Genomic DNA, 25,834 nt, shown 5'->3' on the forward strand with positions numbered 1-25,834 from the left:
GCAAGAGCCTGTGGGCCTTGGGCAGTTAATTGACACTGCCTCTAGTCTCCGTCCCCCGCCCTGCTCCGCTGCCGTCCCCTTTGATGGTCAATTGTTGTTGCACACAGCAAGCCGCCCTCCACTTCTTCATCGAGTTAATTCAAGCTTGTCCATCAGAAGATTGTTCTATTTGTCTTGAGCGTTCTATTCTGTAGGTTTTTTCATCTGCTGAGCCTGATCCAGCCTCTCCATCCTCAACATCCTTTATCTTCCTTTGCAGTGAGCCCTCTTGCAACTCTGATAGCCTCTCCCCGACTGGACTGTTTTGTGTGTGCCTCTTCCGTGCCGGTTTCCTCTACGAATTCTGTGGAGCTCGGGGCGCCCGTCTGGAGTGCTGTGGTGACTCCATCATGTCCCAGCTCCCCAGTGTCTCCCACCAGTGCAGGCCTCCTCTGGAGAATTAAAGAACCGTTGTGGGTCCCCTTGTATGATCTTCAACCGTGCATGTAGCACCAGTTTATCTCTGACCTTTTGCTTCACCTCCTCGAAGCCCTGTCGCTGGTGTTGGACCTGCTCCGTATAGTCTGGGAAGATTAGGACCAAAAAGATTAGGACCAGGTTAGGACCAAACTGTTGTCCTTCCATATCGGGCCGCACCATCTCGTCATTTGCAGGATTGCGCTTCTGTCCCTGTAATTGAAAATCCTGGCAAACACGGTACGAGGGCCCGCGCCGGGTGGTGGTCTACTCGCTGGAACTCTGTGTGCTCTCTCCATGGCAAACCATTTGAAGAGACCCTTCGACCCCAGATTGGCATCCATGATTCTAGGATGAGCTCCATGGATTTTTCCTGTACACGTTCCGGGAGTCTTATTATGCAAATGTTGTTCTTTCAGAAACTACCCTCCGCAGCTTCCGTCCTGGCTTCCAATATTTTTCTGGATTGCGGAAGGTGGGAGATCTATTTTTTGAGTGTCTGTACCTCCTCCGTCACAGAAGCTACCTTGACATCCGTCTTCCTCTGCTTCTCGGCCATCTCCCATGGATCGGTGCATAGTAAATTGAGTTTCTCCCCAATATGTAAAATATTCTGCTCCAGAGCTGTTCTGAAGTCCTGCACCACCATGAGCACCTCTGAGATTTTTGTCCTTCATATTATTAGGGGGTGCTACCCCCGCCAAGGCGACCGTTAATGTCGAAGTCTGTGCTCATTTAGTAGAGGTCGCAAAGGAGTCAATTTCTGGCTGATGCCTTTTTCCCCCCCAAGTTGTAATGGGGTGCGGCGGCCAAGGGAGTGCCGTCAACTTGGGCTAGATTTGTTGTGGAGTGCTCCAGGACGTTTCCCTTGTGTAGTTGCAGCCCCTCTCCTTATGATTCAGAGTTCAAGCGCGCAGAGGACCAGTTGCTCTCTGAGGCCCCCTGTTTAGGTGTTTTTCATGGGTCTGCTTCGTTGCTCCCTCCTGGCTGTAGTCTACTGTTAAGGGCATCCGGGCTGCCCGCATCTGCTGCTAGCACATTTCTCTCTCTGTCCTCTGATAGGGCCTTCACTTCAGTCCCGGTTAGCGATTTGATGGAGAGGGATGAAGGCCCCCTCCTGATTCGCCTTATTAGGACGGTTTATTTGGCTGGATCAAAGACTGTAATCTGCTGCACCGTCTCCAAGTGCTCGCGGCTAGTTAGTTTAACTGCTCTGTTACGGTTGTATGTGATTTCAGCGAAAACTATTTCAGAGATTGATTTTTTTACTGAAAAAACCCCCGGAAATATCATAGAATTCTTTTTTTTCTATTTGGGGGATCCCCTCAAACCCACTGTTCCCCTATGATTTTAACCCCACCCAAAACCCCTCCCCACCCATTTTACCCTCTCACCCTACCCCGAATATATATTTTTGTCTGTATTTTGTTTTCAGTAAAACATCCCTCTCTGAAATGTTTTTGTTAAAATCACTGCATACTCTCTGTTATGTCTATCCGCAGGCTCAGGTATCACACCCAGCCTCTGCTCTTCCCCTGTTACCGAAATCTCAGGAACACTCACAGCTGTTTTCAGAGACATGGGTAGCTAAAGGTCAAAGTCAAAGCCTATCACATCTCCCGTACAAGGATAGAGAAGAGTGTGAAATATAAAGCGGGATCACAACCGAGTTGCACATTTAGGGTTTCAAGTAACATGGTGCGGGCTAAGACAAGACAATCATAGGGCTCTCATCCATTTTCTCCACACACCAACAGAACACATTCTTCCAAATCCCTAATTGATACTACACTACCCTGACCGGTCCAGCGGTCTCATTTTCTGTCATATCAGTAGGGAGAATGGATGTGGTGCTTTTAAACTGCAGCAACGAACCGCTTTAATTGTAATTGTAATGGGTTATTTATAACGTGCTTAATACCCAGAGGTTTCTAAACGCAGGCCCGGGGATCGAACCTGTGTTGCTCTGCGTCGTCTTGCTTCCAAGACAAGCGCGTTGCCCCTGAGCTTTCCTCCCGAGACAATATTCAGATAAGCAGTCCTATGGGCAGGGTACTTTCTCTCCTGTATCCTCATATAATCACAACAGGTTTCAGACTTCATTTCAGTTTTCAGATTTCAAAGACAAACATCGACCCCAACCCATATCAGATGACACAATACAAGACATAACAATACATTGACACAATTACCTGTGTACACCAACCCACAATTTTCCAGTCGACTCTTTCTTCCGCTCCTGCTCTGTCCGCCCTCCTCGAGTCACTGAGTGCTCTGGCCAGCTCTCCCCTCCAACAAAGTAATCTCTACTGGGCCAATAGAGATCAACGGGAAGTTCGCCCGGCTGCCCTTGGACCTGACCGCAGAGCAGCAGGAATCTGATTTCTTATGGCAACAATCTTGTGGTGGAAAAAATGACGACTCAAGATTCCGGTGGATTGGTGTTCAATTTATTGGTAAAAAGTAACAGAACAGACCCAATAGCAATACGAAACTCTGAATCAAGCGCCCCCACCTCTCCAATCCACGTTCTCTTATACCCAACAGACAAATGCTCTCCAATGGAAGGGGTGATCCAAACAGGTCATGGCCACATACTGAACTCCTCTTGCTAGCGGAAAACAACGAATCATTATACAAGCCTTTGACAGCAGCTGCTTTCTTTCATGTTAGCTAGTGTTATCAGAGAGGTCAACCTTTCGTAATTCAGTTAGTCAAGGTGAATATAATCCTTAATGAGTCATTCACACTTTGAGGCTCACTGTCTCCATAGCTGTGGTTCTCTCTAGGCTGGACTACTGCAACAGCCTCTTTCTAAATCTGCCTGCTTCTACTCCACCCTCTGCAATTTATCCAGAACAGGACTGTGAGACTTGTCCTTGGCCACAAGCCCAGGGATTCTTTCTCTCCAGGACTGAAATCTCTGCACTGGCTCCCTGCGGCTGCGAGGATTAAGTTCAAAACCCTCTGCATCGTCCACAAGGCCTTCTGCGGTCTGGGGCCTCAATACCTTCGACTCTCTCTTCCTAAATACCTTCCTTCTCGAGCTCTTGCTCATCTGCCTCAAACTCCCTCAGGGTCAGTCGCTTCTCCAAGCAACGAGTTGGTGGTAGATCTCTTTCTTTGGCTAGGGCCTCTCTCTGGAACAGCCTCACTGAAACTTGAGGAGAATCATCTTTGGTTCCGGAAGCACCTTGAAACCTTTCTCTTTGCTTCTGCTTTTTCTCCTTCTCTCCCTTGCTGACTTCCTGGCTGACACTGACTTTGCACTGGTTGCCTGGCCGCCCTCTGATCTCGGGCCCAGGCCCCCTTCCCCGCCAGTCACACTCCTGCACTGCCCTCCTGACAACCCTGCACTTGGGGACTGTTTTCTTTAACCCTACAGTCCCACTACCAGCACTTGACACCTGTTGTCTGCACTTACCCTTGCACTTGCCACCTGCTGGCCATACTTTACCTATTGTTATTTATTTTCTTATCCCATGTACTGCACTGTCCTCTCCCCCTTCTCACCCTGCAATTCTCTCCTCCCCCCCTTCCCATGCACTTGCGCGATCTGAATGACACCTGGCCTAGTAGGATCATTGTCTGTCTTCCCTCTGTTCCCCTCTCTTGCCTCGTCGCGCCTTGAAACACCTGTGTATAGGTGCGTTATAAATGCCATATAATATCATATTCATATCATGCAGACCAAATCACTTGCAATATGATGACTTCCGTCCACTAGTGCCACTTTTCCTAAGAAAGCGAGTCTAAAACATGCTTGCCTATGCCAAACGGGAAACACGTCAGAAGCAAGAGATGTGAAGGCGAGCAGTCCAACAAGCTAAGCGGTAGGGCTTCATTGCAAAGGCATGCGCAGTACAATCTACAGTCTTTGCATCGCATGAGCAAGAAACAGTGTTTAAAACATGGAAGTTTACAGTACCTAATCAATATCATAATGCAGTACTGTGCAAGGCGAGTACATACAATTTTCCTTTCCTAAATGCTCCTGCACAGAACAAAGGCAGCCAGTGGGCAGCTAAAATAACCCTAAATTACCATTTAAGTTAAATATTTTAAACTTTACGGCCAAGAGGTTATTAGAACTAGGGCGTTACTGGATACTGTTTGCAAGGTGGACCTGATGTGCCAGACAAGTGAAAAATGTATCAGTTTGTAACATGGGTTTAGCAAAAGCACACATTTAATGATAAAAGAGTTTTGTATATTTTGGTGACACACATATCTTTATAATGAAACAACCAGATGCACTCAGCAATTGGATGGCCAGCAGAAAGAGAAGCGAGCCCCCATACCTTCACAGTCAGCAGTTATGTTGGCCAGTGTGCTGGTAATTCAGTTCTACTGTGCACTGCATGAATGCAGCCAGGATGGTGAACCTGACCTGGCATTTGTACTGATTTGAACAGATACAAAGTATGCAGCCAGAGGCACTGGGAGGTGCTGAGAAGCAGGAGACCTCATTTTCAGATTTATGCATTCAGCACATCCGGTTTGGCCAGGGTGAAACACGTGTACACTTGTGTATTTGTGTGGAAAATCACCAGAAGGGTACTTGAGGTGTGCGTAGTCTATTACGTGGAAAGACTACAACTATCAGAGAGAATTAGTCAGTCCATCCCGGGGCTGGGCTTGAGAGCAGTTACATTTTTAATGGAGTTTATTAAGTGATGTCACATGAGTCAGTGCCAGTGATTTTAAAGTACAAATAAAAAAACATAATAAACACTATTAAGGGTCAGACAGTTCTGAAGCAGAGAAAAATACCATCTTTCATGGAGGAGCATCGTTAGTCGCATATAATTCTTATTTAACTGCTCTCTAAAATAGCATTTGCAAGACAGGCTGGCACCTGGGTTGCTGATTAGCCGCTGCCTATGTACAGCGTCAAGGTTTCGCAGACTAAGAAAAACAATGTATTTCTGTAGGGCTTCACATTCCTGCCTACGTTAGCATTCAAAGTTCAGGCCGTGGCCACGCACCGTGTTTAGACCTGAAGCACAGAATATATTTGCAAAGCGTTCAAAAAAGCAAATGCAGGGCAATTACAAAATGGACTCCCAATGGTCACATTCAGCTTATCATGGTTTGCAATGTTTGTCACATGATGCGATTTGCTTCTGGCCAACATACAAAACATACCATTCGGGTTGTGCGATTGCATTATAGTTTCACAAGTGGCTTCCTGGGAAAACGCCTGTAAACCTCAGTGTCCCGCCTGCCCAGTCCAGGCCTGAATTGAAGTAGTTCATGAGGGAGTTGTATACTCGGGTGGATGGGGGTGTGGTGTGGATGTTTGTTTGTTTTTTTGTGACTTTATGATGCTACAAAGTTTCTGTGTGTAATTGAGACCAAATCGGAGCTCTTGGAGATAGTGGGCTACTTTTACGCTATGCATGACCAACTAATAATTGGATCGGCAGTGAGAATGGGTTATTTTGCCAGGTTATTTTTAGGGGTATGGTCTCCTGATTGATGGTGAGGAGAGGATTGTTTACCTATGGCTTTTGGTGGTGGTTGTAGGATTTCTGTGCTTAGAGAGGGCTATTTGGTTGAGTGCCTGGGCGATTGTGGTGTTGTAAAGGCAGGTGGAGTAAGGCGAGGTGGGTGTGAAGAGAGGTGTGGCAGTATGAGTGATGTGAGAGCTGTGTTTGTGATGTGTTTGATTTGCCCAGCTCAGGGATGGGAGGCATATGACGAGGGTGGTGAAATGCTGTGTATGAGAGTGAGCATGAAGGGGATGCAAAACGTTGTGACCACGGCACCCAGATTTGATTTTGCACAGAAACTAAATGTTTGAAGGAAATCGAAGGTCAAGAGTGATACAAGCTATGTGTGTGGGGGCAATTGAGGTATTGGATAGGGTCATAGTGGGAGAGTGGAGTGTGGAGTGAGTATACCGTTCAGTATGTGTTAGATGTTTGTTCAGGTGTGGTTGTTAGTAATGAAATTAGCCCATTAACTGTGGAAATTGGGATTGTGTGTGGGGAGGTAAATGAGGTGGATGAATGTGGCGTGTGGGTCTGGGTGTGATGGAGGGGAGCAACTGAGGGAAAGTGTTTTAAAGAATGTGTATAATGTGTGGCAATGCTGATTGTGAGAGAGTATTTGCATAGATGTTAATACCACCACCAGTTTTTCTTTGGTGGATGAGGTAGAGTGGGGGTAGAGTGGGGAGCGAATATCAGGGATGGTAGGAGTGTGTTGGTGTTTCAGCCATGTTTTTGTGAGAAAGAGTATGTCGTGGGAGTGTGTTGAAGAGGTTGTTGATTTCATGAGTGTGCGGTGGTGCAGTGTCAGTTGAGGGGAATGCATGTGCATGGAATAGTTGCCTCACTGGAGCTGTGTGATGGAGTTTGATCTGCATGCCGTTTGTTTTTCTGTGCTGAGTTTGTGTCATATTTTGTGGCACCCAATAAAGATTACCCCTGCTTGGAGTCTTGATTCTATTAAAGACTAGGAGGCGAGCATTATGCTTCATCTTCTTTGATATCACTCTTCAGCAGTTTCAACAATATAAAAGAAAAAAGTTTTAAAAGTCTTCCCCTACTCATTTTCCCTTTTTTCTTTCTTTCGAAACTACATTTCCCACTTCAAAACTACAATTCCCACTGTCTCTGTAGTCCTTGATAGTGCTAGTCCAGTGTATGTGTCCCTTCTTGTCTGTGGACTCATCCTCTTCTTTGGATGCTCTGAACTGCACCCTTGCTGCAACTTTGATTAACGAAAGTCTCAGCCCAAACTCCTGGCTTTCAACTGCCTTGAACTTGCTGCATCTCGGCTGTGCTTCCTTGCTCACTCTAGGGTATGCTGGTTACCCTGTCCTGTTGCTCAGTGACCTTTCTGGTCATCTCCTATGGGACATACAAGGTATATCGTTAGAGTTACGTCCATGTACTGTTCTCTACTCATACATGCGTTCATTTATGATTCATACAGTACATGCATAGGTTGGGAAATTAATGCTCGCCTCCTAGTCTTTAATAGAATCAAGACTCCCTGCGTAGTAAGCAGGGGTAATCTTCATTCTATGTCAAGACTGGAGGCAAGCATTATGCCCTAACGTTCGCCACTCGTCTGCATGATACTAGGCATAACAGCATGGCTAGTTTCCCTGAAAATTGTTTCAGAGATAGATACTTGTTCGCTGGCCAACTCGCTAGTAGTCGCAACACTACCGCCACGTCCCATAATTGCAAATACCTTGACTCTGGGGGAACCCTACATCATGCTCCTTTTATGAGCCTTACTACAGCTGGGTGTTCTCCCACCAGGGCTCCCTCTGTGGGTAATTGTCCCGCAGATATCGCTGACCTGTAAACTCTGATGGTTCTGAAGGCCTTACTATCTTGTAATAAGTGGGCTAGAAAGTTAAGAATTGCTACTACAGGAGCTGAAATGGGATGAAAATGTCTCCCTCTGCACCAGACCGACCATTTGTTCCAATCTGCATCATAGCTCCTCCTTGTGGATGTTGCCCACGATTCTGCGATGAGTTCGGCAGCCTGTGACAAAATGCCTGGCAGTGCCCAGTGTCTCAGATATCCTGCATGCTAGTACCGGGAGAGACCCTTTCACTCTCAGAGGATGAAATGACCCAGCTGAGTCCGTGAGCAAGTGCTCTTCATTCGTGAGGATCTGTGGGAAGTCCGCGGACAGTTCCATCAGGGTCGGACACCATACTTGCGATTTCTACAGAGTTATCAAAATCAACTCCGCCCTCTCTCGCCGGAATTTCGCTAACACCCTGCTTAACATCATGAAGGGTGGAAAGGCACAATTTAGTCTCCCCCTCCAATCTTGTAGGAATGCATCTGTACCTTACGCGGTGGGGTCTATCCTCCAGCTGAAATAGCTGTTTGTCTGCACGTACAGCCGTGACGAAAACAGATTGGTGTGCACTGGCCCCCATAGCTGGTCCAGTTGCTGGAATATCTCTACGTTCAGCTTCCAATTGCTGGAATACAACAGGTACAAGGAGTTCCAGTCTGCTACTACGTTGAGCATCCCTGGCAGGTATTCTGCTGTGACCGAGGTTCAAGACTGCAAGTCCTTCGCCAGCTCTGCTTGGATCTTGAACATGGTTCCTCCCAGGTGATTGATGTACCTGATTGCTGATATGTTGTCCATCTTGAGCAGGACACAGGAGCTGACTCTCCCCTTCGTAAATGCTCTGAATGCAAAAGATCCAGCTAGTAGTTCTAAGCAGTTTATATGGAGCTGTAATTCTTCTATGCTCCATTTCCCTCCTTTCTCTAGTGACCCGCACCTTGCTCTCCAGCTTATTCTGCTGGCGTCTGATTCTACTATCAGGTCGGGTCAGTCTCTGAATATGGCCCGCCCATTCCTGGCGTCCATATTCTTCAACCACCACTCTAGTTCTAGGGGCACCAACTGGTGGTATCTCAGTCCCTGTTGCAGATGTCTGATCTTTAGTCTCTGCAGGGCTCGATAATGCACAGCCCCTAGAAATATGGCCTGGATGGATGATGCTGGAAGTCCCATTTTCTCGCTAGGACTCTGAGGGATACTGTCCTCCTGCTCAGACAAGCTCTGATTTCTTTTTTGATGCCCCAGCTCTTTCTGGCTGGCAACACTAACGTCGCTTTTTTGGTGTCTAGCACAAAGCCCAGGAAGTCCAGTCTCCTCGCTGTCTGATTTCTCCTGATTCACCAGGAACCCTAGCGAGGAGAGGAGCTCCTACACCCATGTTGTCTGGTATATTAGAGTCTCCCGATCATCGGCTAGCACCAGCAAGTCGTCTAAGTATATGATCATCCGGATCCCTTTCTCCCTGATCGTTGCTGCTACTGGTTTCAGGAGCTTGGTGAATGCCCATGGTGCAGAAGCGAGTCCGAAGGGCATCGTTTTGAATTGCTAGAACTGCCCATACCATCACAAAGCCAGGAATGGTCAGAATTCGGATTGTACTGGTGCTGTTTAGTTAAGTTTAGTTTAGTTTAGTTTATTTATTTGTAGAGCGCACCGAGCCCTGGGGTATCTGGGCGCTTGTCTTATAGGTTACATAATTACATACATTTGTCTTGCATTTTACAAGTGTGCATACATACAGTTAGGTTACATACAGCGGGCTTGAATATTAACATATGTACAGAATAGTTATATACGGATCTTATGAATACAATAATTGCAGTGCCAATGTAGAGTAGCTCAAGGGAGATGTCATGAAGAGGTACTGTTGTCTTGATCATGTAGACATAGTTTTGCATTTTTCTAAACAGGTGATAAGAGGGTTCAGATCTTAGTGATATAGGGAGAGCGTTCCAGCTTTTGGCAGCTAGAACCGGGAAGCTAATCCCTCCTGCTCTTTGCAGGTTGAACTTGGGGATTTTGAGGCAGTGTGTCTGAGCGATTCTGGTAGGGCGGGCTTGTAAGTTACGTGAGATGCTGTTAGTTAGATACTTAGGAGCCAAATTAACTAGGCACTTGTGTGTCAGTGACAATGATTATAGTGCAATTCTTTGCTTGATGAAAGACAATTTAGAGTGCGCCTGGTTTCAGAGATATGTTGTGACCTAGGGATGTTCATTGCTGATCTGATGGCATTGTTTTGTGTGACTTGAGTTTTGTTTAGTTTCTGTTGGGTGGTTCCTAGATATAGTACCTTGCAGTAGTCGAGTTTGGACATCACTAGGGCTCTGGCTATTGTGATACAATTTTCCGTCGTGATGAATCATCTACAGCCAGTAATTAATTTGCACGTATAGGCCGACAAAGAGGCAATTGCATTGGTTTGTCTGGTTAATGAAAGAGCAGAATCAATGTAAATGCCCAGAGTTTTTACATCCTTGATTATGTTTGCTGTGAATCCTAAGAGGAGCAACTCTGTCTTATCGTCATTGAGACAGAGTCCATGCTTAGCCATCCAGGCTTGTATAATGAGGTAGATGTCGTTAAGTGTTTTGCTATCTGTAGCATAGTCCCCTGTGATGGGGATGAGTATTTGGGTGTCATCAGGGTAATTGGTATAGGTGACACCCAAATAGTCAAGGTCATCAAACAGAGGCTTTGTGAACACATTGTAAAGTGTTGGGGACACACAGGATCCTTGGGGTACTCCACAGTGACAGGTGTTCGTTCAGCAGAGGCTGATGGTGCAAAGACCCTCATAGATCTGCTATTTAAAAATGACTGGATCCATGTGTTGGCTTTATCCGAGAAGTGCGCAGCAGACATTAGATGGTTGCAAAGGATTTTGTGGTTTACTAAATCGAATGCTGCCGACAGATCTAGTAGGAGTAGAATGGCCAGTTTACCTTTTAGGGCTTTAATTTGAGTCTTAAGGTCAATCAGAGCTGTTCCAGTCGCATGTCTGGCTCTGAACCCTGATTGTTTGAGACCAAGTAGGTTGTTTGATTCTAGGTGTAGTTGAATCTGCAGATATACTGCTCGGTCTAGTATTTTGAGCAGAAAGGGTACAGTGGTAATGGGTCTATAATCGGATGGGTTATTGGGATCTAGAGCTGGCTTTTTTAATAGTGGGAGTACCCAGGCATCCTTTAGGTTATTGGGTACGATGCTAGATTTGAATGATGCATTGATAAGGGATGTAATGAAGGGGGTGAGTTCCTTCATTGCCTCCTTGATGATAGGAGCAGGGCAGATATCTCCCTGGCATTTGGAAGCTTTTAGCTTCATGATGATGTTCCCTACCTCTTTACTAGAAAGGGGGGAGAAGTTGAATTGGTTTAGGATATTCCGGCCAAGTGTGATGGGAGCTGGAGTCGAGGTTGCATTAGTGATGTTTAGTTTTTTGGATTCTATTTTACCTTGTAAAATTGAGATGTTGTCTTGTAATGCTTTCTGAATGTTAGTACGCCAAGAGATATCATTGGTACGAGAGTCTGGCGTTGGGGGTGGCGATTCTAGTTCTGTAAGAATGTTGAAGAGTTCCTTGGTACTAGATTTGGCTTTAGAGATGCGGTCGTTGTAATTGTCTTTTTTTGGCTTGAACAATGGCTTCTTTATAGAGGATGCTAGTGGGAAGTTATCCCTATTGACTTTTGAGGGCAGACTTTTTCAGAGGGCTTCCGCGTTTCTTTTGTGTTTTCGTAGGGATCTAAGGTGTGGGATGTACCATGGGTTCAGGTGCGCGAGGGGTTTGGATTTGCAGTTTTAGTGGTGCTATAGTATTGATGGCATTGAGTGCGATTATAGAGGTCAACTATGGCATTGGGATCCATGAGTGTTGTTGGCGAGTTGATGATTGGTTGAAGTAGAAGCAGTAGTTTCTCTGCTGTGATATTTTGTTTGTTTCTGGTGCTCATAGGTGGGGCAATGTTCCGTTAGTTGGGCTGATTCTCTTCCTTTACAGATGGTGGGAACTTTTCGTGGTGTCTGCGGTGGACAGGTACGTACACGTAAGGCAAGTTTGGATGAAGGTTATGAGGGGGGTAACATGCGCATGACTGGACCCCTTGAGAGTTTATACTAGGGTCAGTGGTAAAGAGGGCTTCTAGTGGAAGGATTTACTAGAGCGGTCTCAACTTTGTGATTAGGTGACTACTAGTAATTAGGCTTTTGTCAGTTAAGTTAGCAGGGGCAAATATGGTGTAGTGAGCAAATATGGCGAGATAGCTAAAACGCAATGCTAGGTAGTGGTCTAACATGTGCTAGGACACAATGCTAGGTAGTGGGCTAACATGGACTAGGACACAATGCTAGGTAGTGGGCTAAATTAGGCTAAGACACAGTGCTAGGTATTGGGCTACCATGGGCTACGACACAGTGCTAGGTAGTGGGCTAACATAGGATAAGACACAGTGCTAGGTATTGGGCTAACATGGGGTAGGACACAATGCTAGGTATTGGGCTACCATGGGCTAGGACACAGTGCTATGTAGTGGGCTAACATAGGTTAAGGCACAGTGCTAGGTAGTCAGCTAACATGGTAGTGGGCACGTATGGCATAGTACTAGGCATGGAATGCAGGCGTATCTAGCACAATACAAGGAGCTGGTTGTTTTGGCTAGCAAAATTTCCAGTGTAGTACTATAATTACAGGCAAGTTTGACAATATGCAATCGTACAATCATACAATACAGTATACAAGGCAATTGGTTAGGAGCTTTCTCCATTAAATTGACATCGACTGGTGAGCAGTACAAGATAAGGATACATGTATTGGTAGGTATGATTGGCACACTGTGGGTCATAGGCCGTTGTTGCATGTAGCGTGCCGCACAGTTATCAAGGTTGGGCGGCACAGTGATGGACTGCGAGATAAATGGTAGAGTACGTCTCAGCTGCCGAGATTATGGATGCGTAATAATGGGGAATGTAGTTTGGATACGCTTTGCTTGCAATATTCAAGGCACTGAAGTGGGCGTCCGGCGCTAGGTGACATGGAGGGATGCTAATGGCCACTGGTACATAGGCAGTAGATAGAGTATTAAAGTTATCGCAATGTAGATTTATACTGGCGGTAGTTCGTAGGTGGGTGGGTAGAAGCAGCGGGATGTATGTTTTTGCTTACCCTGCTATTTGGAGTCAGATGGTGTGTCCGGCAGCGTGGCTGGTCCCTCGGCTCCGTCAAGGCTCGGATAGACACAGATAGGCAACAGCCTTTTAAAGAGGGCCTTGTGAAAGAGGGCCGGCTTGCGACTTCTGACAGTTTGTTGATCAGGAAATAGAACAAGGTCCCAATCACGGTGCGTGGCTTGCTGCGGTGGTTGCCTGGCAACCTAATTATAAAACCCTGTGTCCGCCAATTTAGAGTGGCTGCACGTGGAATCCAAGGTGGTGTGCTGGTGAGAGGGAAGAGGCGATGTGGCTTCAATAGGTAGACAAACAGTAGCATACACAGGCAGGCTTACCAGCTGATTCACTGTATCAGAGCGATGGTAGTGCTTCTCCTGAAGCGCAGACAAGACAAGGTCTTGTCTGCCCCCTGATGTCGATGAGCAATGCAGGAGATAGGCTATCTATTCTCGTTAGCCAATCTCCTTCTCTTAAGGTATCTCTCAGCTGATGTATTCCCTCCATTTTGAAATGGCGGTATATAATCCAGCTGTTCAATTCCTTCAAGTTTATGACGGGTCGCACTTTCTCTTTCCTCTGCACTAGGAACATATTGCCTATGAACCTTGGGCCTGTCTTGCAGCGCTCTATGGCTCCCTTCTGTTCGAGCTGCCTCAGTTTGTGGTGCAAGCTCTCTCTCTGATTGTGCTAAGTGTATCATGCGTGGTCTGGTGTCTTGCACCGGCTTTTGCACAAACTCTAGGTGCAAACCTCTGACTGTCTGCTATATCCATGCATCGCTGGAAAGTGCGCGCCTGCTCAGACAATACTGCTGCTCCCCCCCCCCCCTCCACTGGTGGGTAGATGTTATTTCTCACCTGTGGTGGAGCCTTGGCCTCGTCCTGGACCTCTGCCTCTGCGGCCTGGCGGAAACCATCCTCTGCTGGGAAAGAAGGAGTACTGCTGCTTGCTTTCCCAGTAATGGGCACTGTTGTTGTGAGGGCTTCTACCTCTGTGAAAGCGACCGTCTGCTCGACCTCGGTAACGGCCAGTCCCGCCAAAAACTCTGCCTGAGAAGATTTTCCAGATCGAGGCTTGGGCTTTCTCAAGGGAGGTGTAGGTCCCCACAAATCTCCCCATTTCTTTGCCGAAGTTCTTACCGAACAGGAGGACCTGCGCTGCTTCTCCTGCTTCGTAGGTCACTAGGTCTTCTAGCTTTGTGTCTATTTTTAGTAGGAGCCCTCTTCTCCGTTCTGATGAAATGATGCAGTTTGCATTTCCCAGTAAGCATACCGCTCTCTGCACTCAATTTGCCAATGCTCTTGGGTCCACTTCTTTTCCCGTGTCCCTGGCTCGTTCCTTCAGGTCCATTATCTTAGCTAACGGGCCTGTGAGGTCCAGTGCCTTCTCTGGACAGCTCCTCCAGGACCTAGCTATGCCTTTGCGTTGATCCTTGGCTGTTTTAGTAACAAACGCTAGCATCTTAGGATCCAGTTCGGGCATCTCTGCTACCTTGCCTGGTAGGTCTGGTCGAGCGTATTCTGCTCTCATGCGCTGCCTTACGTCTTTGTCCAGTGCCTTCCCGAGCCTTAGTGCCATATACTTTGACCCATGGCCTAATTTATAGGCCTTCAACGAGGGACCCAGGTGCTTACCACCTGCAAAGTATCTTAAAAACAGGGTATTATTACTTGTAGCTATAGGACATGCAAAAATACGTGGAAATGGCTTTTTTAGGGGAAAATGCGTGGCATTTATTGAATGTTGGGGTGCCACTGAGACCAGAAATAACGCACATAGGAAATGACACAGTAGATGGAGGCAGACCTAGGGTAGAGTACCTTTTCAATAGATTTAGCAAATCTCGGAATGAGTAGTTGGTTGTTGTGGAAGACAAATAATGCGAGACAGAAACATGGCCCTAACATGGAGTCTGTTCTAGGATGAGGAGTTACAGGGATATATAAGCCTAAGTTCTCAGTCAGATCATGTGGATGTTTTGAGAAGGATCTGGTATTGAGGATTTAGTGGAGGTTGTAGAGAGGATGGAGCTTGGAGGAAGGAGGAGCTTGGAGAACATCATAAGGAATAGGTGTGACAACATCAGAAGGCAGTGTTAGGTACTAAACAGTAAGTTGGATAATAACATGAGGAGGTTGTAGAACATCATAAGTAGAAGATCGTACATCAGAAGTAAGTTGGAGAATGACAGAGGGAGATGATAGGAGCTCCTATCGAGAAGGTGGGGCAACACTGAAAATGGGGGCTATGAACCAGGAAGAAGTTTGAAGAGTATCATAAGGCAAGGTTGGAGAACATCAGAAGGAAGTGTAAGAGATCATAAGGAGGAGATTGGAGAACATCAATAGAAGGAGGCTAGAACAATATGGAAGAACAAGGTCGAAGAATGTAAGAAAGGTTTGGAGACCACCATAAGGAGGAGGTTGAAGATCATCAAAGGTTTATAAATGCCTCATTTAACACAGGCATTGTACCTGATAACCTCAAGGATGCCTGGGTCCTCCCCCTACTTAATGAACCATCGTTAGACCTGAGCACCCCAAATAATTATAGGCCTATCACCACCATCCCCTTCTTACTCAAAATCCTGGACAGAGCTGCTTACCTGCAGATCCAGGAGTATCTAGAATCGAATAATCTTCTTGGCCGCAGACAATCTGACTTCCGACCTAGGCACGGAACAGAAACAGCCCTAACCAATTTAAAAACTCAAAACGAAGACCTTAAAGATAACGGCAAGCTGGCCCTCTTACTACTGCTCGACTTATTGGCAGCATTTGATCTGGTTAACCATCAAATTCTCTGCCAACATCTCAAATCCAGAGCCCACTTTTCTGACAAAGCTACCTCATGGATTAGATCCTTTTTGGTGAATAGATCTATTAGGGTCTTCTCCCCTTTGGCCTCTGCTGAACCGTCACCAGTTCTGTATGGGGTCCCATAAGGATCATGTGTATCACCTGCACTCCATGATGTGTTCACTAAGCCTCTTTTCGAAATTCTTGACTATTTGGGTGTCACCTACACTAACTATGCAGATGACACCCAAATACTCATTCCCATCACCGGAGACCAGAGAGTTGACTTCAAAGCACTATACGACGTCTATCTGGTCATGCAGGCTTGGATGGCACAACACAGGCTCTGTCTTAACGATGATAAGACAGAGCTACTCCTCCTTGAATCTCAACACAGACTGAACAGATTAGATCCCACCTTCAAATCTTTCATCATCGACAGCAACACCATAAAGGTATCCAAGGACACAAAAACCTTAGGCATTTATCTTGATTCTACACTATCTTTAATAAGACAAACCAACGCAGTAATATCGTCAACAGCCTACACATGAAAACTTATCATGGTCTGTCGAACATTCCTCACCACAGCCAACTACACCACCCTTGCTAGAACCCTCATCATATCGAAACTCGACTATTGCAAAGCGCTCTATCTAGGGACCAGTGAGAGGAACTTAAGTAGGTTACAGATAACACAAAACAGCACCATCAGGGCAGCACTAAATATCCAGAGAAATCATCATATCTCTGACACTAGACGCAGCCTACACTGGCTATCTGTCACCCAAAGAATCACCCTCATAACTCTCTCACACACAAATGCCTGGCGAACCAGGCACCAAAATACCTGGTGAACCGCTTCACACCTAACACCTCCATTCGCCCACTCAGAGCAGCCCAAGCACACTGCCTATCACTACCGAGGTTTAAGCTGCAGAAAGCTGGGGTGGCAGCTTCCCGGTGCTCGCCACCAAGCTGTGGAATTCGCTTCCTAATCCACTCCGATATGAACCCTCATTCCTCTCCTTCAAAAGTAAAGCTAAAACCTGGCTTGTAGCGCAGGACTGTTAAAGCTAACACCTGACACATTTCTCTTAACGACCTATGCTGCCCTCTGTTGCTTTGCTGTCCTGACAAACACCTTTGTAAATATTACTGTATGTAATTTGGATATGTATAATGTCATATATTTGCATCCTCTGTATATTTATGCTACTGTAACCTTAAGAAATGCGCCCAGATGCCTTTAGGCCAGGCGCGCTATACAAATAAACAAAATACAAATAGTAGGAGATAAGGAGGAGATTGGAGAACATTTTAAGGAGGAGGTAGAAGAATGTCAGAAGGAGATTGTAGGGGGTCATAAGGAGGAGGGTGGAGAGCATCATCAGGAGGTCTGGAGCAACATCAGCAAGAGGTGTTAAGAACTGAGGAGGAGTTTGCAGAACGCAATAAGAAGGCTAGAGAATCTCAGAAGGGGGATCAGGGGTAAAGAGGAGGTTGGAGAAGGACAGAAATAAGTGGCAGGTGATGAGTGAAGTTACCAACGGACGGAGTTGATAGGGAGACAGAATACAAAGGTTCGAGAGGACCAGTTGATCTAAGGCAGTGGGTAAGGGAAGCTCCTGAGCTGAAGGGGATCGATCCACATCAGTAGGAGGTCAAGAGTGTGGCATGATGTTGAGGAGGGCCAGTACTAGGATAGAGTGGAGACCAGAATGGAAGACTCTTTGTGTCTTGGGGAAGGAGCTCAGAGAACACTTTGTAAGTAACAAGAAGGTTCAGGCCAGTCCAAATAACCAGTCATGCATGTGACAACAGGAAGGAGGTTTGTACACATACCTACAATCAGTAATATGCTGCACCAGCCATGCCACCCCTGTTTTCTGTACCTGTCATTCCTTACCAGGTGCTTTCTTTATTTATGCGCAAGTAGTTGGAGACTACGCAGCACGTTTTTACCTCTTGCCTTGCTTTTGTAAGTACCTATGCTTTGTACTATGGGCCACATGTTGAAGATCTACAGGACTTCTAGAGTGAGACCTTTTGGCTGTGTTGCATCTCCGGCCATAGTCTTTCCATGGTTCTGGCTATTACAAGAGTATGGACGGTGGTGGAAGCTAAGCTGACAACCATACCGCTGGTTTAGACTGTTTTTATATTTGACAGCTGCACGATAGCTCTTGTTAGGAATGAAAATATTTGTATGGAATGTTACAAGTGCTTTTTTAATGTTCACATTTTTTTATTGGGCGATTCATTTATGGCTAAATTGATAGCAATCCCTTATTAGCTTCACGCGAATCTGCGTGTTTTAGGATATGTTGTGAATGTACATTTCAGTGATTTATTTTGGATGATGAGTTTGTGATTAAATATGTGTAAAGTTTTATGTAAACTGTATAACACTACATTTAAAAAAGTATGTGATTTGGAACGAGTTGGGATTTTGCAATATACAAAACAACAATCAAATACATAAATACATCTCAAAATCCATAGGCACCCAATTCACCTGCGCCTGGGAAAGTTAGTAAACTCTCCATGTGTTTTGTATGCCTCCTGCCCTTTTCATTTTTTGCATTTTTCTTGCTCATCACTGAACAATGCTTACCCTTTTTCACCTCGTACATCTGTTTCAGCATGGCCTGGAACTTTTCACCAAAACACGTATCCTCTCTCCCATCTCTCTTTTCCCTTTCACTTATGCATGCTCTGATCCACTGTTCTTGTGTTGCTACTTCTTTTTTCACCTTCCCTTGCTCGTTTACTTTCCTTCACCTTCTCAGACTCATTTGATTTGCTGCCACTTCATCATATTCTTGATTCCCCCACCCCCTCGTGTCAACCACCTTCCTCCTCCCTGGTTACCTTCACAGCCTTTACCTTCCCCTTTTATTTTTACTACAGTTCCTGACCGCTTCAGTAGTCTTGCGAGGTTGCCCATGGTGTCCTAACCATGCTCTGCCCATCTAAACATTTGACTTCCCGGCCCCCCTGACTCCACTTCTAAGGGGTTTGGTAATGTACCGTTTTCTATTGGCCCTTTCCCAATTGCTCCTGTTCTATCTTTCACTGCCACCACTCCCCCGCCACAATCTATGCTATCCACAGAAGTCATTTCCTTTCCTTGTGTGACTTACCCTAGTCTGCACGCAATTTCACATGTCCCCTCCACGGTGGGATCCAATGTCAATTCCTCCTCTGACCTGCTGCCGTCATGAGCTTCATGGTAGATATTCCAGGCTTATCCCACTAGCCCAGTTATCTCAACTCCTTTCTTCAGTCATGTGCTCTCCCACGCTTCTGGCTTTCAATCTTCCACTGTCTACAATCCCTGAGCAAGGCTGATGTAGATTGGGTACCACTCACTCAGGGAGGCTTCCAGCCCACTCTGTTCTTTGATTTGTGGCTTTTGTTTTGCTGGGCTATTCACAGAAACAGGGAAATGGCAACCAACCATATGTCTTGCTCTTTTTGTTATTGTTGTAGCCCTGGATCAGATCTTCTCAGCGCGACTCTGCCGCAGAGTAAGGCTCTGGACCGCACGCATCTTGAACAACCTAACTTCCCAAGGTTTGGATCAAACCATAAACATTGAGACTCACAGACTTCAAATGTAGATGATTAACCCTTCATGGCCATGCCATGGTATTCTTTTTTAATGCAATAACTCACCAAGGACCCAGTACTAACATCAATAATGTATTATCAAACTACCACCACACCAAACCTATTAGCTGGCTATGCAATCGCCTTGTATCACTAATGACTAGTTAGAAGCAATGCTACAGGGGTATATATTATTGCCAACTCTGCCTGCCTGATGCCTGTTGACTTCAGTGGTGTGACTCCACCCATTGCGATCATTGCCATTGCTATTGTTGTACTGTAGCCCACACACTTCTATAGGGGCATTTCAATTTTTTTACCTTTACACATTATTTTAGAGGATCCCACAAATTTGAAATAATTGAACTCTTTTTCCGACCTGATGAAGGCTAACCATTACTTGGCCAAAATGCATGTCGACCATCTGACACCAAGACGAGCTCCAGAACATGCCTGCATTCCAAACCCATGCCTTACTCTAGGACTCAGACTAAATCTTGATTTTATCTATCACCTCTGTTTTGCAATTTTTTATATAATCATACCGTGGGACAAAAACATGTTTTAAAAAGATAAGCTTACTCTCCAAAAAAGTTAAACTCTATAAACATTGGTACGGTCAACATTAACGTTTAACATATTATGGTATGAATCATAAAATCAATAGTAACACAAAACATAACATAAAATAAAATCTACAATAAAACCAACAGCCTCTTTTTTAATGTTGATGATGTCTAATTGTGTTTATGTGTAAATAGTATTTTGTGTTCAGTTTGTGCATTGATATTGTACGTGTGCTTGTTTCTACTTTGCATGCTAGCTGGTGTTTGATGTAACGTGTGGTATGAAAATGGTAGTAAGACTATCTAAAGTTGTGAGCAAATGATTTTAGTAATTGTGGATGTATGTGTTCAGATTATTTGCGGTAATTTATTATATGGTATGATTGTGGGTGCATGGTTTGCAATGATTCATTTTAACGTGTTATTGTATGTCTGTTTTGAGGTTATTCCACATAAGGTGTATATGTTTTATATTTACTTCCAGGTGAATGTGGTGTGTTTTAGGAAATGTTGAATATTTGCTATGTATGTTGTATTGTTGGTGTTCATTATAAAGACATACCTATATGCTGATGTGACTTTTTTCAACTCTCATTTGAGAGGATGAGTTAAGGATCCAGCAATGTTGCTTGTGACATTGTTTTTTATTTTATGTTTTGAATTAATGCTGGTTGTGAGCTTAATAATAGGTAAAATCTTTACGTTGGCATTGCCAACAATTAGAGATTTTAACGATTTATAGATAGAACCCTTAACTTGTTCTGAAAAATGCACTTGATTTTCTTTTTAAATCCCACCGATTGTATTTTATATTTAAAACAGTATTTTTAGGGGGTTCTCTTGACCATGATAGCACACCACGTTTCCCAAAGTATGTGGTGGAAAGGTTTTAAATAACAATGAAAGCTTTGCTCCAAATACAATAGGACTCACTAATGAATTCAGAATTGGGATTTTTCTTCCAGTGTTCTTCCTATTCTTCTGCCTTCCTGAAGAATTATTTTATGTTAGATGGTGAGCGTGAGTAAGCATATATCATAGTATAAATATCTTTTGAATGAGAGACTGTATGTATATGAAGTGTGTAATCCACAAACGACAGGTGGAAAAGCATTTTGTATTATTACAGATGAGGATTTCAATTGTATTTTCTAAGTAAGCAATATCCTTTAGAAAATAGACTGCACAATTTTGGAGCTGTACCCTGTAGGGATTATGCTACACACTGATTGGGGCTCATTTTAAACGAAATAGAAACTGCATGCAGGGTATCGCCAACATTAGCACATACGTGCTGTTGGGGCGCCTGCATGCAATTATAAACATTTAGGGAGAAGATCATAACTGCGAAGAGTGAAACAAAGCAAAATCGTCTTCACTCTTTACTGCTACTCTCCTCTTTGTAAAAACGCAAATGCCACCTGCAAGTGATGCTTTGCAGGCGCCGTTTACAAATGGATCTCTATGGAGTCTACCTGCTCATTGAAGTGCAAATGCAAAGCGGATTCCAGAGGAATCCATAGATTCCACGCCTGCATGAAAATCTCATATAGGCGTAAACCCTGGTCTTCTTCCAAGATGGAGGAGGAAAGCAAAGCTGAAATGCAGAATCTGCTTGGTGTTCCTCCTACACCTTTGAAGGGGCACAAAAGCGAGCTGTAGCGCACAGTGGAAGCAATGCGCCTTGCGTTTAAGTGATCATTTTGCACTCTGCCCAGTTGATAATCAACCCAATATTGTCTTTGTTTTCAGTATGCAATTTCATGCAAAATTGTGAACTGGGCTCATAGGTTTGAAGTGCATTTTTCTCGATCCGCCGAAGAGTGTGCATGTCTATAATGCGTGCATCTCAAACAATGGTCTCCACTGCACATGTCAATGACATAGGTATACTAAGGAAACGGTACACATGTTTGAAGTGCATAGCTCCTGGTCAGGCATAAGGTGCATATATCTGTAATATGTATATCTCAAACTTTGACTCTGCAACATGTGTCAAAAATATAGATGCATTTAGTTATTTTTATAATTCAAGATTGGCTGATGCATTTCTTTCATTTTGGAACCATACGCAACTTCGATGTAAAATGTATATGTGTGCCAAAAATATCAAAAATCGAAGTGGACAATTTTCCTTTTTTCCCATAAGAAGTTTTTAAAACTTTTGAAAACTGTGTGGCTTCGCACGTATTTTGGCAAGGTTCATTGGATTGGGAGCAACCAGTTGCTCGCCAAATTCGGTGAAGATCCACCACAGGTTCAAAAGTTTATAGGGGAAAACATTTTTGCATTTTCATATCTCACGTTCGATGTAACTTTAACAATACTGTAGCTAGCACAGCATTATTAGAAATGCTGGTAGGTATGGATTTTCAAACGATTGTATATATTCATTTTGTGTGTAATTGTTTTTATTGTGATGTTTACTCATTGTATATAGTTTATTTTATATTTGTTCAAAGATGTTTCTCATTGACCGGCATTCTAAGTCATGAATAATTATGAAATTTGGAATAAGATCAGTAAAGAGAACAACTTTGATCAAGAACTGCCTAAAAAGTAATTGAGTGACTAAATGTTTCACTGATTCAACAAGGGTGCTTTAAACCTCTTTTTCCAAGTATTTTTGGGATAATTTTAGGTCTTGTTTACCCTTTTTGTCCCTCCCTTTTATCCTTCATACACGATTCTCCCATCAAGCTCACTTGAGATGGCGGAGCCAGATAATTAATTGTTGGAGTTAAGCCAGAGCTGCACCAAAGGGTGTGGCCTGACTGGAAGAGCCAACCAGGAGCCAAACTGGCAAAAGAATGACTATGTTACAATCTGCTGTCCTGCCTCCACAACCAGACCTGGCTTGTCCACATCTAGCTTTATTAGGGTAACCAGATTTTCTAAATGAAAATCTGGGGCAGGCCACAGACATAGAAGTAGGACTACCATTACAGCAGCCATAAACACAAAAGAAGGTGAAAAAACACAAACTGGGCTCTAATGAAACTGCAGTCCTACTTCTATGTCGGTGGCCTGTTCCGGTGCAACGTTGGGGTTTATATTGGAGGCACAGAAGAAGTGCTTTGATTGGAGGAGAGCGGCCATGGAGGAAGGGGAAGTGTATGTGGGGGAGAGGGGAAGCTAGGTGGAAGATACTGATTTTCCATACTAACATGATAGAAAGTCAGATTCTATTAAAGACACAGAGGCAAAGGATTATGCTGTTTCTCTTTTCTTTTAACTCGAGCAGCATTGAAAACTATTACAACTCAAAAATAACATACACATTAAAAACTACATTTCCCATGGAAATAGCCTTTTTGTGTGTAGTGCATATTTGATAGGGCCAACAAAAAACATGTGACATTTTCTAACCAATCATGTCAACCATAGTCCATTATCTTCCCCTGCATCCTCTGTCCTTCCTCTTTCTTTGTCTGTCTCCAACTTCACGATCTTCGCCCCAACCGGTAAACACTGCATTACATCATGGCCTTCTCCGTCCCTGTTCATGATCCTGTTGTCTTCAGCTCCGTCCCTGTAGAGTAATCAAATGACAAGCTGAGGCTAGCTGTGATCGGGTGGGCAATCGTTATCACACAGCACTGTTTCTCAATATTATTATCCCATATACATTACATGTCTGTCACAAATTTCATATAATGATTGATCAGGTGCGATAATCCTTCACCTCTGTGTCTTTAATGGAATCTTGAATTTCTATAACGTTAGTATGGAAAATCAGTATTCTCTGTCAAGACTGGAGGCTCGGATTAAGCTTACTTACCACCAACGCAGACAGGTCATTTATCGGTCTAAAATAAAATTGTTTGAACGTTGACTCCCTAGACCAATCTGCTGCCTTGAGGATGTCTTCCAACCTAGCACTTGCATTATATGCTTTAGACGCCATAGCTCCTCTAATGCAATGCGCCCCATATGTTCCAATGTCAATGCCCGCCTGAGTCATACACCATCTAACACATCTTGCTAATGTTGCACTTGCTATGGCCTTGAATGGTTTCCTTAGTGAGATGAACAATTGGGTTACTCCAGTAGCTCTAAGCGCACCTGTCATTTCTTCATACTTCTTCAGGCATCGGACTGGGCATAATCTAGGTTGGTCCGGAAAAGCTTGGTATGAAACAGATCTGATGTATGTCTTAGTTCTCTTGCTAATGTAAAACGTGACCCCTGATGGGCCAAAGGATTTCCTGTCTATTTTGAGTGCTCTTACATCTGACACTCTTTTCCAAGACATAAGGCAGAGCGGTGTAGTGAGCTTTGACGAGATTGCTTTCCTTGCCAAGTGCTCATTGTCTGGACAGTTGTTAAATAAATTCAGGACTGTATTCATGTCCCATGTCTGTAAATATCTGAGTGTTGGTGGTCTTAAGTCTCACTTCTCTTATGTGCCTACATACGAGTGGGTGTTCCCCTGCCGCCACGTTCTCTATCTTGGTATGGCCGATTCACCCGTGTTTACTGTTCTGTACGCCTTGCCTTGTGCTGCCACAGTCGCAAGGAAATTCACTATCTGTGTTACATCTGCTCTATTGGGATGTATTTGCTGTTCCATACACCAGCTACTCCAACGTGACCAAACCAATCTGCAGGTTTTTCTGGTACCCAGTGCCCACGCTTCCTCAAAGAATTTTTCAGTGTCTCCCGAATGTCCTGGCTTCTGCCAGGCTGCCCGGAAATTGCCCATGCAATCAGTCTCAACTCTCCTTCCTGGTTAAGCGGATGACTCTCCCCCACTGGATTCTGAATCAGATCCTTAAAATGGGGAAATATCAGTGGTTTGTCGGTTGACAATTCGAGAAGGTCCGGGAACCACACCTGACTCTTTCAGTCTGGCGTTCCTATTATTATTGTCGCCTGTTGTCGTGTGACTTGTGCTATCACTCTCAGAATCATTGCGAACGGGGGAATTCCTTGTCTGGTCCCCACCTCTGTAGAAATGTGTCTGTTGCCTCTGCTGCTGGATCCAGCCTCCAGCTGAAGAATCGAGTCAGCTGTGTGTTCATCTTGGATGCAAACAGATATGTTTTGCATGGTCCCCTCCTTTCCATCAGAGATATAAATACTGTCCTGTCTAGTTGCCAATCTCTGGCATCCCTCCAGCGACTCAAATTCCATCTGCTACTTCATTCTGCAGCCCGGGGAGATATTCAGCTGTAATGCTGATCTTGTTCTCTAGGCACATGTGCCAGAAATCCTTTGCTAGTTCTGCTAGCATCCTGGGCTTCGTCCAGCCTAACCTGTTTATTTAGCGTACTGCAGAGACGTTGTCCATCTTTTGTAATACGCAACAGTTCATGCTGTCTTGGGCCCAGCATCTTACTGCAAAGGTCCCCACCATCAGCTCCAGACAATTGATATGGAGCTCTAATTCCTTTCCTGACCACCTGCCGCCCGTTGTCATCTCTCCGTAATGGGTAACCAAGCCCCAGCGGCTGGCATCTGATTCTATGATGAGGTCTAGGATTGAGCCAAATATCTCTCTCCCGTTCCATGCCTCCATGTGCCTGAGCCACCACCATAGTTCTGTCCTCGCTTCTGAGGAGATCGGTACTCTGTTCGTATAATAACACTTTTTGCAGGTGCTGTATTTTCAGTTGCAGAGCTCTGTAGTATTGTGACCCTGGGAAGATTGCCTGAATGAATGACGCTAGTCTCCCTACTACTCTGGCTAGCTCTCTGAGCGATATCTCTTCTCTCGCTATTATTGGGCTGAACTCTTTCTTGATCTCATTCACTTTGTCTATTGGCAGGCTGCGCGTGGCTGTCTTTGTGTTTATCTCGAAACCTAGGAACTCTATAGCCTGTACTGGTTCTACAGTTGATTTCTTCCAATGTATGAGAAAACCCAGCTCCTGCAATAGTTGGATTGTC

At 44.7% G+C, this 25,834-nt stretch overlaps 1 long non-coding RNA gene across 1 annotated transcript in view; it reads right to left on the reverse strand.

Annotated features, from left to right (window-relative positions):
- Positions 1 to 23,152: 23,152 nt before the first annotated feature.
- Positions 23,153 to 25,834, reverse strand: part of LOC138481634 (uncharacterized) — a 306,303-nt gene continuing 303,621 nt past the window's right edge. Inside the window, exon 3 of the long non-coding RNA XR_011274299.1 lies at positions 23,153 to 23,474. This is a non-coding gene — a long non-coding RNA (uncharacterized lncRNA). The remainder of the gene's footprint in view (positions 23,475 to 25,834) is intronic.

Source organism: Ambystoma mexicanum, chromosome 5p (assembly GCF_040938575.1).
Source record: "Ambystoma mexicanum isolate Mex_15411 chromosome 5p, UKY_AmexF1_1, whole genome shotgun sequence".
Lineage (NCBI taxonomy): Eukaryota > Metazoa > Chordata > Amphibia > Caudata > Ambystomatidae > Ambystoma > Ambystoma mexicanum.